Source organism: Branchiostoma floridae, chromosome 7, assembly GCF_000003815.2.
Source record: "Branchiostoma floridae strain S238N-H82 chromosome 7, Bfl_VNyyK, whole genome shotgun sequence".
NCBI classification, from domain to species: domain Eukaryota; kingdom Metazoa; phylum Chordata; class Leptocardii; order Amphioxiformes; family Branchiostomatidae; genus Branchiostoma; species Branchiostoma floridae.
In genome coordinates, this window is record NC_049985.1 from 9,858,065 (window position 1) to 9,873,986 (window position 15,922).

General features: G+C 38.7%; 1 protein-coding gene across 2 annotated transcripts in view; it reads right to left on the reverse strand.

Moving 5' to 3' along the window:
* LOC118420246 (protein Shroom3-like) overlaps positions 1–15,922 on the reverse strand; it is a 97,465-nt gene that overhangs the window by 73,666 nt on the left and 7,877 nt on the right. The window lies entirely within an intron of this gene.

Sequence of the window (15,922 nt, forward strand, 5' to 3'; positions counted from 1 at the left end):
CACCAACTCACCTTAATTTTAAAATGTCTCTAGTTTTATGCAGGAGGCTTGGTGAATACAACTAGTTAACTCACCACAAAACACTAGGGGAGATTTTCCTGTAGGTCTAAAATTAGTTGTTTGGTGAGCAATTCTTTGTATCTAAAATTAGGTGCTTAGTTGAACTGTTTTTGGTTTGCAGGTGGATTGACTTGACCAGGATGTTAGTCACAAACTGTTGCCCTCCCACCTTCCCTACTGTAAACAATAAACAGAAACTTACATTGTGACTAGGCTAAAACCGGTATGACGTAGGTGTCAAAAAACATACAAATGTATTGTGACTAAAGCAAATTCACTATGACGTGTGGGCAGTGTTCAAAGCCTCCTTTTCCTTTGTCCAATGATTAAACATTGTTGATGCACTATGTCTCAATCCTAAAAGAAGAAAAAAAGGAAGTGCTTTGTCATGACGAGCACTATTTAGTGTCTGAAACCTAATAATACCTAATATTGCATATGTGAAATTCAAGCATATTCTATCCATCCACAATGCATCATCACCCCTGAATCCTTGTATAGTTTGGGATACTGCCTGAGCTACTGCTAATGTAAAGAGCATTACAAACTTAGTACAGCTTAAGAATTTTTTTATTATCTTCACTACCTGTAACTATAAGTATAGCTAAGTACTTTTTGTTTTTATGCAAATAATAAGTTGAAAGTTATTTGAAAAATTTTGTTTGAGATAGATAATTAAAAGCAAACATTGCGCAACTGGAATGCATGAGTGGACCATTTCCTTAATAGTCCATAATACCTGCTACTTGGTGGGAAATTACCATGGCAACAAGGCAAACATTTACACAGGTATGAGTCCACCTGTGCAGTCTGCATTCCTGGCATACCTGTCTGTAAACAGGCTTAACACTCGCCCCGTAAACCTGCCAATCACAGCTGCTTTTCCCACAGAAGGAACTGGACTTTGATCGACAAAGACAAGAGAAAACCGGTAAATTGATTTTGCGACCGTTCGTACGTTTCTTTTTTTAGACTTCGGTCAAAGCTTACATAATACGCATTCCTGGTGATCTGTGTGTGGAAGCTTAGGGCATTGCAAACTTGGGAGGAAAGAATGTAACTTTATCAAACTGACTAATTTTTTCTGGGAACTTAACCTCTCAGCAAAGGTTGGCAGCCCTCAAAAACAGTCTGGCATATTCAGATAATGTTACACTCCTGCCCAACATCTGCTTGGAAAGTTATAAGACCTGCCACAGGATTCAGATCTATACATTTTATAGAATGTCACTTTTCCTTCTCCTTAGAAAAAGCGACTTTTAGAACATGTAGTCAGCAGTTACTTCAGTAAGAGGTCAGTTTAAGGTCACCTGATTCATTATCACCTGGAAAGGCTTGGAAATACATGTGGTTGCAAGGTGTTTGCAATGTGTATGTTTGAATCTACATTTGGGACCATTGCTCCATCAAAAGCTCACTTTTTATATGATTTATTTGATGTCTGGAAGTCTTCATCACGACTGGAGATTGTTACACGACACTTATGATTTGGAAGAAATCCTAAACATTTAAGGTTACTCATTAAGCATACAAGTAAGAAGTAGCAAGGAGTACATCCATCAGCAATGATATGTCTTGCAAGGGAGATCTCTTGGACCCTAGTAACCTTATCAATACTTGTTATTACTTACCGCTAACCAGACAAACTAAGCCACTGACAGATATACGTGAATACATGTATGTCAAGTAAGCCATTCTGATAACAATCAATTAGTAAAATCACTAGGTATGTTTATTTGGCCAACTGGGCTCCTAAACATTTATCCCCCACGCAAAGTAGGGTCTTAGTCCGATAACCTCTCCCTGCCCTCTGTGTGACTTCTGACCTACCAAATGACCGAAGCATGACACTTAATGTATTTTTTACTCCACTGGTCAACCACTTCAGGAAAGGGTTTGGAATAGCCTTGGTTTCCTAGGAGACGACAGTTATGAGACATGAAGTGCTATAGGACTGGGGTCACCACGGACCTCTCTCAAAAGTTGTCAGGCACATACGTTAAACATTCTCAAAAGTACCTGTACAATATTGAAAACTTTCATACAATAGATTTACATGCCTTCTAATCTTGTGACGTCTGTTTGTCATTTGAATTTTTCACATGCCAGACCTGATGAACACTCATAGTTACACAGCATCGTGTGCATAAAAATACCTTCAAAAAAGTATAATACCTTAATTAGTACAATGATCATCAATAAAATTGGTAGCAGGATTGAGAAATGAAGCCTTCCTCATTTTGACTTTTTTCCAAAATTTTCTAAATCTTTCCTGTTATATATCTTTGAAAATCTAACTTATTGACAATATTTGAAGTTTTTCTTAAAAGGATTCAGAAAAACACTTAAGGTAGGTAATACCCCTGACCTCCAATTGACCTTCCAATGACCCTGTGAAAAGTTGAGGACTAATTAAGAGTCCACAACACAGAACGAGCCATCTTAAATAATTGTTCTCTTCAACAATAGTGGATAAAGACTGTCATTACAAATGAGGATGATAGGCTGACAAAGAGAGGTGATGTCAAATAGATGGTTAGCATCTGCTGATGATGTGTCATTCAGCCTTTGTCATTCAAAAGCTATTGACATGTCCAAGAGTCTAATGAAACAACCAGAGGGGCGAGTACTAGGAGAAACAGAAAGAAACAATATATACAAATATCCTGACTGAGGGATTCGAACCTGGGCCATTAGATCACAAACCCAGCAGAGCAACCAATTCGGCCAAAAGCCTGACAGGCATTGGCATGGTCGGTTGGCGGTGCTTGAACCCCACTGTTACACTACCCAGTGTATTGAGATAACTGCTCTGATGATAAATGACACTTTTTACTCATGCACTTTCTCTTATCTGCAAGCATCATCCAAGGAAAGTGAATTGATTTCAATTTCATTGATGGCAGATCTGCAAGTGGAGGTGTTGGTTTACGTGTAATTTTTTAGTGCTATTCTATTCTACCTGAATCCTTCACTCCTGCTACACCACTGACAAACACTGATGTCCCATCAAAGTGACTAAAAACCATACCAGTAATGCGTATGTGGAAATATGTCTTCAAGCATATAAAAAAACCAAGCAGACGACACACTGGCCCACGAGAGTAGGGAAATGCCCCAGCGTGCAATGACCTAAACAACACTGTGCCTTGAGAAACTTGACTGACTGACTCTAAGACCAAAAGTTTTGGGTTATGCCATGTGACAGTTCATGGGTTATACTAACAATACAGATACAGGCACAGATACATGATGAATGCCTTTCATACCTCACACAAAGAGACGCGATGACACTGCCTGTCAGCCATTACCACTGTCTGCCGCCATGTCCTCCACCAACTGACTTTCTCATCAACCAACCTCAAACAAACAACGAAAGTATTGTCGGCATCCTAAACCTGCGGACCAGAACATCCTGCAAACACAGAGGGTATCAAAGAACAAAGGCAACTGTTGACAAAGCTTCCCGGGAGAAATTTTGCATTATTTCAGCTCACTTTCGCCAGGTTGTGTCAGCACCTGACCATCACACCTGACTTCTCATCTGTCCATCATTGTTGCTGACCCAGAAATGACCTTCAAAACAGAAAAATCATGCCCGAAGGTCACAACTACAGGTAGCTACCAGCTACCTGATACCTGTAAAAAGCTTCAGGTGAAGTTGTACATGGCATTGGGATCCTGTCAGACTACCCCTAAAGCTCAAAATTTAAATGATAGCCAAAACAGAGGATTGCTAATAACTAAGAAGTTGCATTAGGAATTGTCACAATGTCATAATCTGCTGAACAGATTGTTGAACACAAAGTTAATATCTCTGTTTTCTACATATTAACAGACTGACTCGAAGATAAAACAAACTACAAGGAACCATGTAAACATATACGTATATGAAAGTTCATGTGACCTTATTGCTGTTAGGACAAGGCCTATGTTTATCATTATATGACAAACAAATGTTTGTCAGATGTTCTGTCCTTGACCCCCCTGCATGAAATATCTGCAAGGAAACTGGCTTGTTCAACTGAGCAAAGACCAAAGGTACCAGTATCACATATTTGGTCCAGAAAACTAGGAATCATGCTTTAGCTTACAGCACAGTACATCATCAGTAAAAGTCTCTCATTAAAAATACAGAAAGAGAAACTTACGGTGTACAAAGCCTTGTAAGACTTCACATAGATGAAACTCATGCTTCTCTCTACCCAACTTCTGTACCGTCTGAATCCAAGTCAGACCAAACACGTCTGAGCATGGAGCAGTTTCGACAAAAGCATTCTGAAGTCGTCGGCATTTGATGATGTCACCCATGGCAACAGATCCCAAATCAAAGTTCAAGCAAGGACATTATCCTATGTCCCTGCTTGACACATTAATTGTAACAGTTACACTTCTTTCTTGTTCATGTCTGTAATAACCTTTCAAACTTTTTCTACAATGATTGACATTTTCATTATAAAGGTATTTGCAGAATTCTTTTCTGTCTGCTTTTGACTTGTCTACTTCCTACTACTTATCCTAGTTCCAGTTTCTGTAAGGCCACCCACATGATTCCATCTCTTCCTTCCTCCTTCCGTCACCATGGTAACAGGTCATACACACCACAACATGTGGGCTATTTCAGGACAGTCATGAGTCTAAAAGGTCAGAGAAGGTCGGCCTGGCGTGTACTTGATGGGGTCGTCATACAGAATTGTGTGCCTTCAAATTTCCTTTTTCCCTCCAAGCTGAAACAGTCGAGAATCTGTCATCCGAATAAGGAAAGGGTGAAAAGACACAACTTTGCAAGAAGAGCAGGCAGACAGCTGATGAGGGAAGATATTATTGAGGACCTCCTAAAAATTGTAACTCTACAAAATGCATTTCTTTTCCGTTGCAAAGTTAAATGAAACCAGTCATTTCAAGAAACCAGATCTCTCACATCTAACATTTGTAGAAATTTGGAGAAAAAATTGCAACAAATGAATGAAGTAAAAGGCAAAAGCTGTCAGATAACTAGAAGAAATCCAAAATCCAAAGAAACTTGCCAACCACTGGCCACAAGTGATATTTACAAAATGTTACAAGTTGGGAATTCAGCCCAAACTGGCTTACAGTTACAGCACAAGGGAAGAGTGAATTAAAACTCCCTAGGGAAAGGATGACCCCATCTCAGAGTTCTCAGAATAATGTCTCATCCATCACAGCTGACATCTTCAACTACCTCCACCCCATTTGGGAACAAAGGGAGTTAAAAATGGTGACCAATGCACAAAGACTTTGCTAAAAGTGGTTATCTGTTTAACTGAGACAGTTATTACCCACTTAGCACATGGGGATGGGAGAAGCTGTAGAAAGTATGAATGATTTGATGATAGTGCCTTTCAACTTTCACACTGCAGAAAGTATGGAAACTATTCTGTTCTTAGGGATTAAAAGTTTATATACTAATATCATATACTGTATAGTTGGTATAGGGAACTTTTATACAGATTTCAAATTACATGTATGAAAGTTTGATAGAATTACGGCCATGTAGATGGAGCAAGTGGTTTGACATTCATGGAAAGTACAAAAAATGTGCGTGCCGGTAAATTTCCAGACTACTACTACATCTCTTTGACACAACCTCTGCTTGGAGAATACAAACAAAAATGTTTTTTGCATGGCTCTGTTTCAATTATGTACACACAAACTTTAAGTTTGTCTACAAACCTAATTTAAGAAAGTCAAAGAGCTGTGAACTACTGAAGTTCATGTCTGTCAATGTGCATAGATTTTCCCTCTGTCTATTGTAACCAATTGTTCAATGTAGACATTTCTCTATTTAGCAGTACTGTGTGTACAAATGTTGTCTTCCCGGCCTTGGAATCACCAAGGTGTTTTCCACACAGATGAAAACAGAAAGGGTTCAAATGACTTTGCTAAGTGACAGCAAACAGAACGGAAGACAGGTAGCTGGCATTTGCTTTAACCTTTAGACAAGTATTCATATTTCTGTCTTTTATATGTCATGCTATTTAGAAATATTTAACAATTTGTTTTTTTCAATCTTAGCTGAAACCGTTGTTTAACTCTTTCCAGTTATTTCATCTACCAAAATTGGCATTAGTTGTAGCAGTAAGAAAGTTAACACCCCCAGAATGTCCCCTTGTGGTATTTGCTTGCAGTGTCAAGAAACAGTAAGTTGGGGACCTCTAGCAGGTACAGGAAGTACTGCATCAAATAGTCCAGGTCACTTTTCAGCAGGACAATCTTTGGTGGAGATGAAAATAAACTGAAGTTCAGTTTTGAGCACAAATATAATAAACATTTTGCTATCTCTTGAAACAACAAAAGAAATGTTCTCCAGGTGAGATTGACATTGTAATATCTACCACTGCTGCTTCAAACTATAAAGCAAACAGTTACCAAACAATAATATTGAATATCAGGTCTTCCTTATCAAATGTTGCTCAATTTTTCTTACTCAGTTTAAGAATGCTAGCCAAAACAAGTGATATGGACTTTAAAACAAGATAAGAAGGTGTGAAAACAGAAGTGATCATGATTCATGTTTTCTGTAGGTGGAATGGGAGATAGGGTTTGTTTTTCTTTTCCCTCTGAGGCTCAACGCTGGTTCCGGGTCAACTGCAGGTTAAGGTCGTCCTGGTTCAGGTGAAGGTTTGCCAACTGTCTTTTAGATTAGATTTACAATCATCTTAAGGACAAACTACCTACCAGGCTCCACAACAGATCCTGTATTTTCATAATTCAAGTGTTGTGTGTCAGTGAGAGAGTGGGTGAGTTAATACGTTTCAATGCATAATTCTTCTGAATTAAATGAATGACGCTTATGTCAATGTCATTGTTACTAAAATAGAAATCAGTTGAGAACTTTCAAGCTTTATGAAGTCATCTGTTGTGACTCGGAGAATTTTTACAAGACTGTGCTATCTGTTCTGGTGTCAGTCAAACGTTTAGTTATAATGACCATGAGCTAGTTGGGCAGCCTTTAATCAGTTGAACCAACAAAATAACACGACAAAACGGAGCACTGTTCTGACCAGTGGCAGCGAGCTGCTGACTGAGGCACATGTAAACTCTCCTTGTGTCCAGCGGGTGGCAGAGTCAACACCAGGGGATGTGGACTGCCGACAGCCTGTTTACTCCACCTTGATAACAGGGAACGAGCTTGTCATAGACTGCCTTATCTGCACTCACTACTTACTGTAGGTGAAATTTTTCTGGTAGTTCCACTTGGCTTGAGTGTTTGTTGGCTGGGTACAAGTGCAAGCCAGTCTGATGCTTGGCAGGCACTTAAAAGGGCCGGGATATGCCAGTCATTTGGGGTTTTGTTTGTTCAAATAACCGGTAAACTGCCTTAAGGCAGGACATAACAGTTTTGTATGTTAAGTACAAGACTTGGAAAGGACCTCACTCTGATCAATAAGTGTGGTGGATTCTTTAACATGCTTGAGACGTAGATTGTGAACAGAATGAGGAAATTGGTGTTAAGTACGTTTCCCAAGGACACAATATTGGGCCTGATAAGGATGTAAACCGAAAACTGTTATATTCTACATGTGTAAAATCAACAACCATAACCACAAGGCCACCATGCAACCTGTTAGATTTTGCTGGTTAACTCCTGTCCTATGAACTACATTTTACCTTTACCAACAACCATTCGAAGGCCTATCAAGAACAGTCCCAGCTGAACAGGATCCTCTCATTTTTCATATTGTCTGTCACAGCATTGAAATACAAAGCTTCAGGTGATGATAATCAAATCTTCAAATTCAATATTCAGCCTATTCTACCTAAGAAAAAGACATATTGTATACCTGGCTTTCCCATGGCCAGTATCTTATGTGTACATTTTATTTCTTGATACTTTATCCTTACCTTTTTTCACACAGTGCCAGTTGAACGACCCCCTCTCATATTTCATATTGTCTCGCCCCAGCGGCATTCCTGGCATTCTGGAGCAGCCAGGTGAGACCACATGATAGCCTTTGATCTCAATTAATCATATCCCACACACCTGGTTTCACCCTCCATTGTACATTGTCTGATCCAACCTGACAAATGAGGGATCAAATGTCTGAGCTTTCGGATGAGTAATGTTTCAATACTTTTTTGGGGCACAATATTGTACAGAACAACAACTACAAGGCCACCAAGTATGCATTAGTCGTTAGCATTTGCTGGAAATCTCTTCCTGATTTGAACTACATTGTACATTGTACCTTTGCACATATGGTAGGAAAAGTGTCAGCAGTTTGTAGCCTCAAAGATATGATACACCAGCTATACAAATACAGATATAATACTTGGAAACTACCTTAAGAATGTCAATGTATCGTATAACTGATTTTTTATTTTCTTGGGCCCACGCAGTTGCACAGCAACACGTGTAAAAACAGAAGAACTAGCCACCAATATAGATTTCTGTTCTTATCAGTGCCTGATGTATGAAGTATGTTTGAACCTAAGGCATGATAAGGTATGTCAGACCTGAATCAAGAAATTTCTGATGATAGTACTGCCACCTGGGAAAAATACCTATCTGCAACCTGCAGGCCAAAGCATTGATATTGCACGGATAATCTGGAAATATGCATTTCTGCAAGCCAAACAGAGCAGAGGCAAACCTCTTCAAATGTAACACATTTCTTTGCAATACATAGGATTCATTATAATCTGAAGTTTCAATTAAGTTGCAAGAGGGATCTTGAAAAAACTAGAAAGGCAACATGCGAAAATGCAGTACAGTATTGTGTATGAGTAAACAAAAACAGACGTCACTATTGCAAACCTTTAACAATTGCTCGTATTATATGATTTATCATAAGAAACAGCTAATATCTAACCTACGATCTGACTGGCTTGTGACAGAAGAAGAAAGAAAAAAGAACACAGAGGCAAAAACAATATGTATTCCCTATCGCTACTGGGGAAAACATAATTATATAATTTATTTTTATATATATTATTGTATTTGGTTCTCAAAATGTCCCTGAGGCCTTCACATCCATATAAAAAAGAGAAGTTCTGTTATAGCTTTGTGAGTCATTTTGTTCATATTTACAGACCCTGGCAAAAGTACAATGACTATGGCTAAGGCAATGACCTATTTCAATGGGATCTGTACCAGGATAAATACAAACTTAATGGTGCATGTCAATCTCAAACATGACATCAACAGGCAAATGTGTTTAAGGTTAAGGACAGCCACACCTTGAGCACATCAGAGGACCCACCACACCTATCGACAAGGTGTGCGATGGTAAAAAAACTATCAGATTTGAAATTACAAACTGCACTTTTAGTAATGACCTTTGGTAAGGCTGAAAGGAGCACGTTAATTGCAACAATATATTTTCTGTCTCTCTCCAGTGAGTGCTTCAAGATAGGATTACAGAATGGTCCTAGAAGAATTTTCTTCAAGACATGTATTCAAAGTGTTTTTTCGGGTATAACTAATAAGATAGACAAAAAACACAGTTCTCTTTGTAACTTACTTATTCATTTATCTATTCCAAAATGCAACAATACTCTGACCCTAATAGCAGCACTGCTGATGTAACTAAGTCATCTTTCCATCCTTACTGTATACGTTGAAAGATATCTTTGGAGGAGGGACTTGGGTCTTGCTATCAAAATATCTTTTCTGGCCACAGGTATCTTCTCTGTCCTTACTTCTATGCTTCAAGCTATGCTTGGATTAAAGAGTAATCCCAAAATGATGGTAAAATGATGGAGAGAAGCCCTGTTATCAGCAGGGACTTCCTGTCTCCAGGCATTACCTCAGGACAGGTATGCTTTATATCATGTAACACAGGTGTGTCTGGCAGGGTTTAAGCAGTTTGGTGGTTTGGACTACTTTCCTTAATTAACAAAAACAGACACAAGAATACTGAAAGTATGTTTTATGTACTGAAATTGTTCACTAATGAAAATGAGAAGAACTGAGTTTTTTTTGTCTTCGATTTCATGTTTACATTCTTATTTTCAGAAAGAAATTAATCTTTTAAATTATATGTCCTTTCTGAAGTGCCTGAAGTACCTCCTACAGATAAAATGGACCTGTCCATTGAGGTCACATGGCCTTGTGCCCCAGAGGTTCATGGTCCATTTAGAGCTAAGTAGAGGGGAGGAGAAGAGGTCTGTTAGGGAGTTGGTCTTCTCAAAACACAAGGATTAACTAAGCAAAGATGGGCATTAAACCTATCACAATGCTCAAGAGAAAGGGAAAACCGTTTTCTGATAGAAAATTTGACATGCCTTGCAAGCTATACCTTTGTTACATTATCTGATACAATTCTTGTGAATTGGTATTTGTCCTTCGCACTGAAAGAAACACAGAAATATACTACATCCTGGGACATACGTTTCTGATCTGTATATGTATATGTACACTTATGCATCAAAGTTATGATTACATGATTTTTCTTTTCTTATCATACATCTTATACATTTGATATTCAACATACAATTGATAAAAGTTTAAAGCAGCTTTACACATCCACCGCCACTTTGCTATTTGTTCATCATTACATGCACATCATTACATGCACATTACAACACTCCATTGGAATGCCACGTAAGTCTGACAGGAAGAAAGTTTGCGAAGTTTGCCTGACTTGCACAAGACCACAAGAATTCCCACGTAAAACATCTCCCTGTTTACACTGTACACAAATTAATCAACATGTTCCACCGAAATGACCGCCAGGGCAAAGGCATGGAGGCTGCGCAGCGGACAGGTGACTCAGGATGACTTAATACAACATTCAATAATGCTTTTTCACCACACTGGCTTTAAAAAGGAACAACTTTGTCTGCTGATTTTTGGTGTTCCTATATCATTTATGTATATCTGTCTGCCTGTTTATGTAAGGGATGATTTGTGGGTGGGTGAAGTCTGCCATCTCGGATTGCATTGTCTTGGTTTGCCTGTCCGGGGACATCTAACAATTGTTTATGTAATATATTGGTTTAAGCTATGATATATGCATGCACATACACCAGTCAAAGAGGGCCCTTCTCCAATGCCAAAGAAATGACATGGATATATTGACTACCAAAGTTGGTTTTGGCAATGACTACCCAATCTTTCCTGGGTAGGAGATCAGATCTCTTATCTTAAAGCTAAAGGTCAAAGGTGTTGAGATGAGGTTAATAAATCTCACTGCTGTCTCGTATTGGTTTTGACTGCAAAGGGTAATATAATACCCTAATTGAATTTGAAGAAAATTTATTACCGTGAATGTGAACAAATATAGTACAAATACGTGTGTGCTGGCCATTTCAAATATCAAAGGCAGTGACAGGACTCAAGCTTTCATTTATTGTTACATCTAGGTTCTTTGTCACTTTATGAAAGACCTGGTAGCTAACATTTTATAGAACACAGTTAATGGGTTTAAGCTTCTTTTGAAAGTCTCGTCTCACAAATAACATACTCGTGCACCCCCTCTCTCAGTGGCTGCCTCTGTTTTGGTTCTGCACTGGTGACAAGCTATGCCCCTTCTGCTTGTTCAAGTTTCCCTGTCTTTCCAGAACCACTCAGGGATAGGTCTTTCACATTCCTGTCCAGAAAACGCACAATGCCGGTACTGACAGAAGCTGCCAATACCTCCCTGCCTCCAGTCAATGGCAGCCTCACTCTGTGTTCTACAACTCAAGCAGGGCACCTTCCCTAAACATGAACGACACTACATCATACATTTGTACAGTATTTAACCCGTATGATTCAGGTGTTTGTATACAGTTGCTAAACATGCACCTTTAGAAGTCTGAAAGTGTTTATGATCCAAAGAATGTTTAGAGGGAACTCAAGTTCAAAGCCACTGCCATTATGATTTGCAACAGAGCATTGCAGCAATGGTAATAAGCTGGTAACATATATTCCAATGAGTCACAGCCATAAGCCACTGGAGCTTGCATGATAAACATCAGGACAATGTTGCATAAATAGTTGAACACAATGAATCAAGTGCATGAAGACATGTTTCAGAGCACTGTTAACTGAAACTAAAACTACTGCAGGTTTATTTAGTAGTAAACAGGTACCTCTGGACTAGACAGACATGGATAGAGAGAGACAATTCACGTTTTACTACTGTTTTCTTCCATCCCTCTTCACATCTGCTTGGATATTACCCACTGCACATACAAGTTACACAACTCTTTCATCTGGGCTGTAAACTACTTCAAGACAATGGACATTTCTCCAATACAACCATCAGGGTCTCCTTAGATGCACAAAAACATAGCAATTCTAGAGGGGTAATAGAATCACAGTCACATTGCTGCTAACAATGAATTAGTGTCTGCTATGAAAAGTACTACAATAAATTCAATCAACAATGCTTCACTTTGATCACATCATAAGTCCTTGTTCTCTTTAGCAACAAAGAAGTATCAAGTCTTATTAAAGTCTATGACCATGGGTTATATGATAGATAGGCTAACATTGGACTAAAATTAGTCATGCCACTGCCATAGTTTCTGTCTGCCTGATTGGTGAAGTTTCCCTTACATGTAGTACCATACAGTAGTAATATACGTTGCAACATTATAACATCTGTGAATGTTGCATGCCAGGTAACATTTTCAAGTTTTTCTTTGATGTGTACTTTGATGTTTCTTTGAACTTGTAGCACAAGTTCCCTGCCTACAATCATTACAATCAGTAAACGGACTGCAAGCTGGAGCCAAGTACCCAAGCTTTCCCAGATCCTACCATACATGTACTAACTACATGTATAGCATAGTATTGCCAACTCTGGGTTACTGACATACATAACAATTTGTGTATGTATACACTGGAACCTGATAATCCCATAGTCAGTTTAGTATTTTAAAAGAAACAAGGATCAGGTCCTTCACATACTTCACCTCACTACCACCCCCCTTCTTTTCCCAATTGGGAACACTAGAATTGCTGTGCAAATGCCGAGTGGGTCTGCCCTACTATTGCAGGAGGTCTGGAACGAAGGTCAAGCTACCTCAAGTGTGTTTTTTTCACATGAGAAAAGCTGAACAAATACAGCAGCACAATGCCGGCCGGCCCGTGTTCTGTACATGTGTGAAGTGGCTCTGCTGGATTGCACAATTTGCCCGAGGCAGAATTACATTTTGCAATAGGGTAACGTCCAACACATTTGAGGCTATACTGTACACATAACCTACACTTTGTCAAAATTCATGGAGAGGAGATGAGAAATATCTACATATCTACATGTACACATGCACCTCAATTATCGTCTCCAGGTTTCGAAATATTTTCACCTGCAATTCTACATGTAAGCACCAAGTCTCTGAAGTTGCTCGTTCTGCAATATCCAAAAAAACTTTCTGTAAATCGCAGGAGGGCATTTGACCTGACATCTTGCCCCACATAATACGAACACATGTAGGTCACAAAACAAACATGTAGCATCCAAGATGAAAAAGTGGTACCAATCATATTCACAAGAACATGTAGAGATGTCTGGATCGATTATTCATTAGTCTAGGGAGCATGATTAATGCTGTGGCGGCTTGCCTGACCCCTGACCTCCTGTGATTCAAGAGAAGGAGGTGACAAAAGGTGCTGTCATGATCACATGTTTCTGCATGGCTGACAGGTGGTTGTGGCACAACAGGTCTATTTAGTGGCAGAATCATTAATATGGACCAACAACAGATGGCACCTCTGAGTATCTGAACTTCACCTGATGATAACCTCCAAGCAGATGTTGGGCTGTCAGGGAAGAAAACCTTACACTCAAACATGTGTTTGATATTTTTGCACAGACCAACAGATGTTACCATTGAAATGTTTTAGAGTAATTTGAATTAATCTTTGTGAAAGGGACTGTACAAGACTGGTTTTGCTAAACTATTCCTTGCATGTGTTAAGAAAACAAATTGACAATGTATAAAGAAGGCCATATTCATCAGAACACTCCAGCCATTACTGAACAAGGCAATATTATAAACTTGGCACAGTTGACCAATTTCTGATGTCATGTATCCACAAGATCAAGTGTTTGTAACTCTCACGACTTTAAGTTCTGAAATGATTGGACATCAGTATTGATGCTGAAGAAAGCAACAGAGTATATCTTTGTGTAGGAAGAAAGTCTACTATGATTACTACCAACACAGATGAGCTTCCATGATACATGTAATGACCTTTCCTTCCCATTATCATCTGCTTACAGATTATCTGTGAACAAACAGGAAGTGAGTTACAGCAAAAGAAACTCAATAACCACAATCCCTTTTGGTAACCACTTGTAGCAGTCTGCGAAGCTCTGAACATGATTGACAGCTCATTGGAATGGTGTTTGTGCTTACGAACATTTAACTCAATAGTAATGTCTCCAAACAGAACCAAAAAAATATCAGTTTCTCGTCCATGTCACCCCTTGAAGACCTAAATTTCATACAAATTTTCTTCTGTGCGTTCCTACATAACTCACGACCTGCAGTTGACAAATTAAAAAACTGCAGTTAAAGCCCCTCAAAATTTCGAATGGAACAACCCTCCAAACAACCAGGTTGATTGATGGTTATTATCACCAGTCAGGTTGATAAGAGGTCATTTGTGTATCTCTAATGACAGCTGGTACCAGCAGGGTGCATCTAGGCCAAATAAAGATCCTTTATGATCCTGCATCTAGGGAAACTGTGAGGGCATTGCAGGTATATATAAGCTTATATATAAGCTATAACAGCCTTGGCATTAAAACATTTATGCAAGCAATGATTCTAAAACAAATCACTCTTTGGTTAGCATATTCATGTGATGTACATGTACATTTCCTGTTCTACATGGATAGTTTTTAGAATAGAATTACATAGCTAATCTGTTCAATGTTTAATGAGAAAATGTTTCTTTGCTATATCTCCCTTATGTGCAACTGTCGTCACATCCTCTTTAGTCCCTATTGGACGACAAAAATATGCAGTTTGTACTGTGACCTAAAAACTGGTACCAATCGTGATTCGAATCGACCTTAATAAAACAATGAAAGGCCTTCGGGGGGTCATTAAATACATTGGAAGATAACAAACAGATATGATAGCATGGGGATTGGACTGTAACTGTATGTACATGAGTCTAGCACAAATAGTAAATCCGACAAGAAATGTATAATTTACAGTAGAAAATGGCCAAAATACCAAAGTTGATTTGGTCTTTTTGTTGGGACTTCAATTTAAACAAACATACAAATGACTAGTATCAGGGGAAGTCTGTAATTTGGTACATACAGTGTAATGGAGGGAACTTAACTTCTACAGTCCACGCCTATGGTCTCGTGCTAGATTTTTACCCAAAAATATCATTTACATATATCACCCGAAAAACTAATTCTCTCCTCTTTCCATGCCAGAAAAATTTCTCCCCACAGAATGGGAACAACAAAACCCCAGATTTCCTCCACAATGAGAAAATCAATTTGTTCCACATGACAAAGTGCTGCACTGCTTTGATCCCAAACCTGTAATTGCAGCATCGGCACCTGTGCATAAGCCCTTCATGTGTTGAACTGCATTTTATATCATGTTTGATCCGAGCATAATCAAGGAAAATGCATTGATAATAGGTAACAAAGACGATCAATAGTTTTTCTTCCAACATGGTTCATTTAGCAATAGATTATTGCAGCTGGGAAGGCAACAAAAGGTAATAAACTATGGATGATTAAGTACACAATAGAAAGGTGAGCCACTTTAATACTCCAGGATTATTGTGATCATTTGTCATTCCCAAAGCAGTTAACCTGAAGAAATTTTCGGGTCATAATTGTATTGATTAGTGACGGTAGAATAGATCATAATGAAAGGGTGAGAAATACGAGGTAATCTTGCAAGTTACATACATGTAACTGGTTGCTATTTC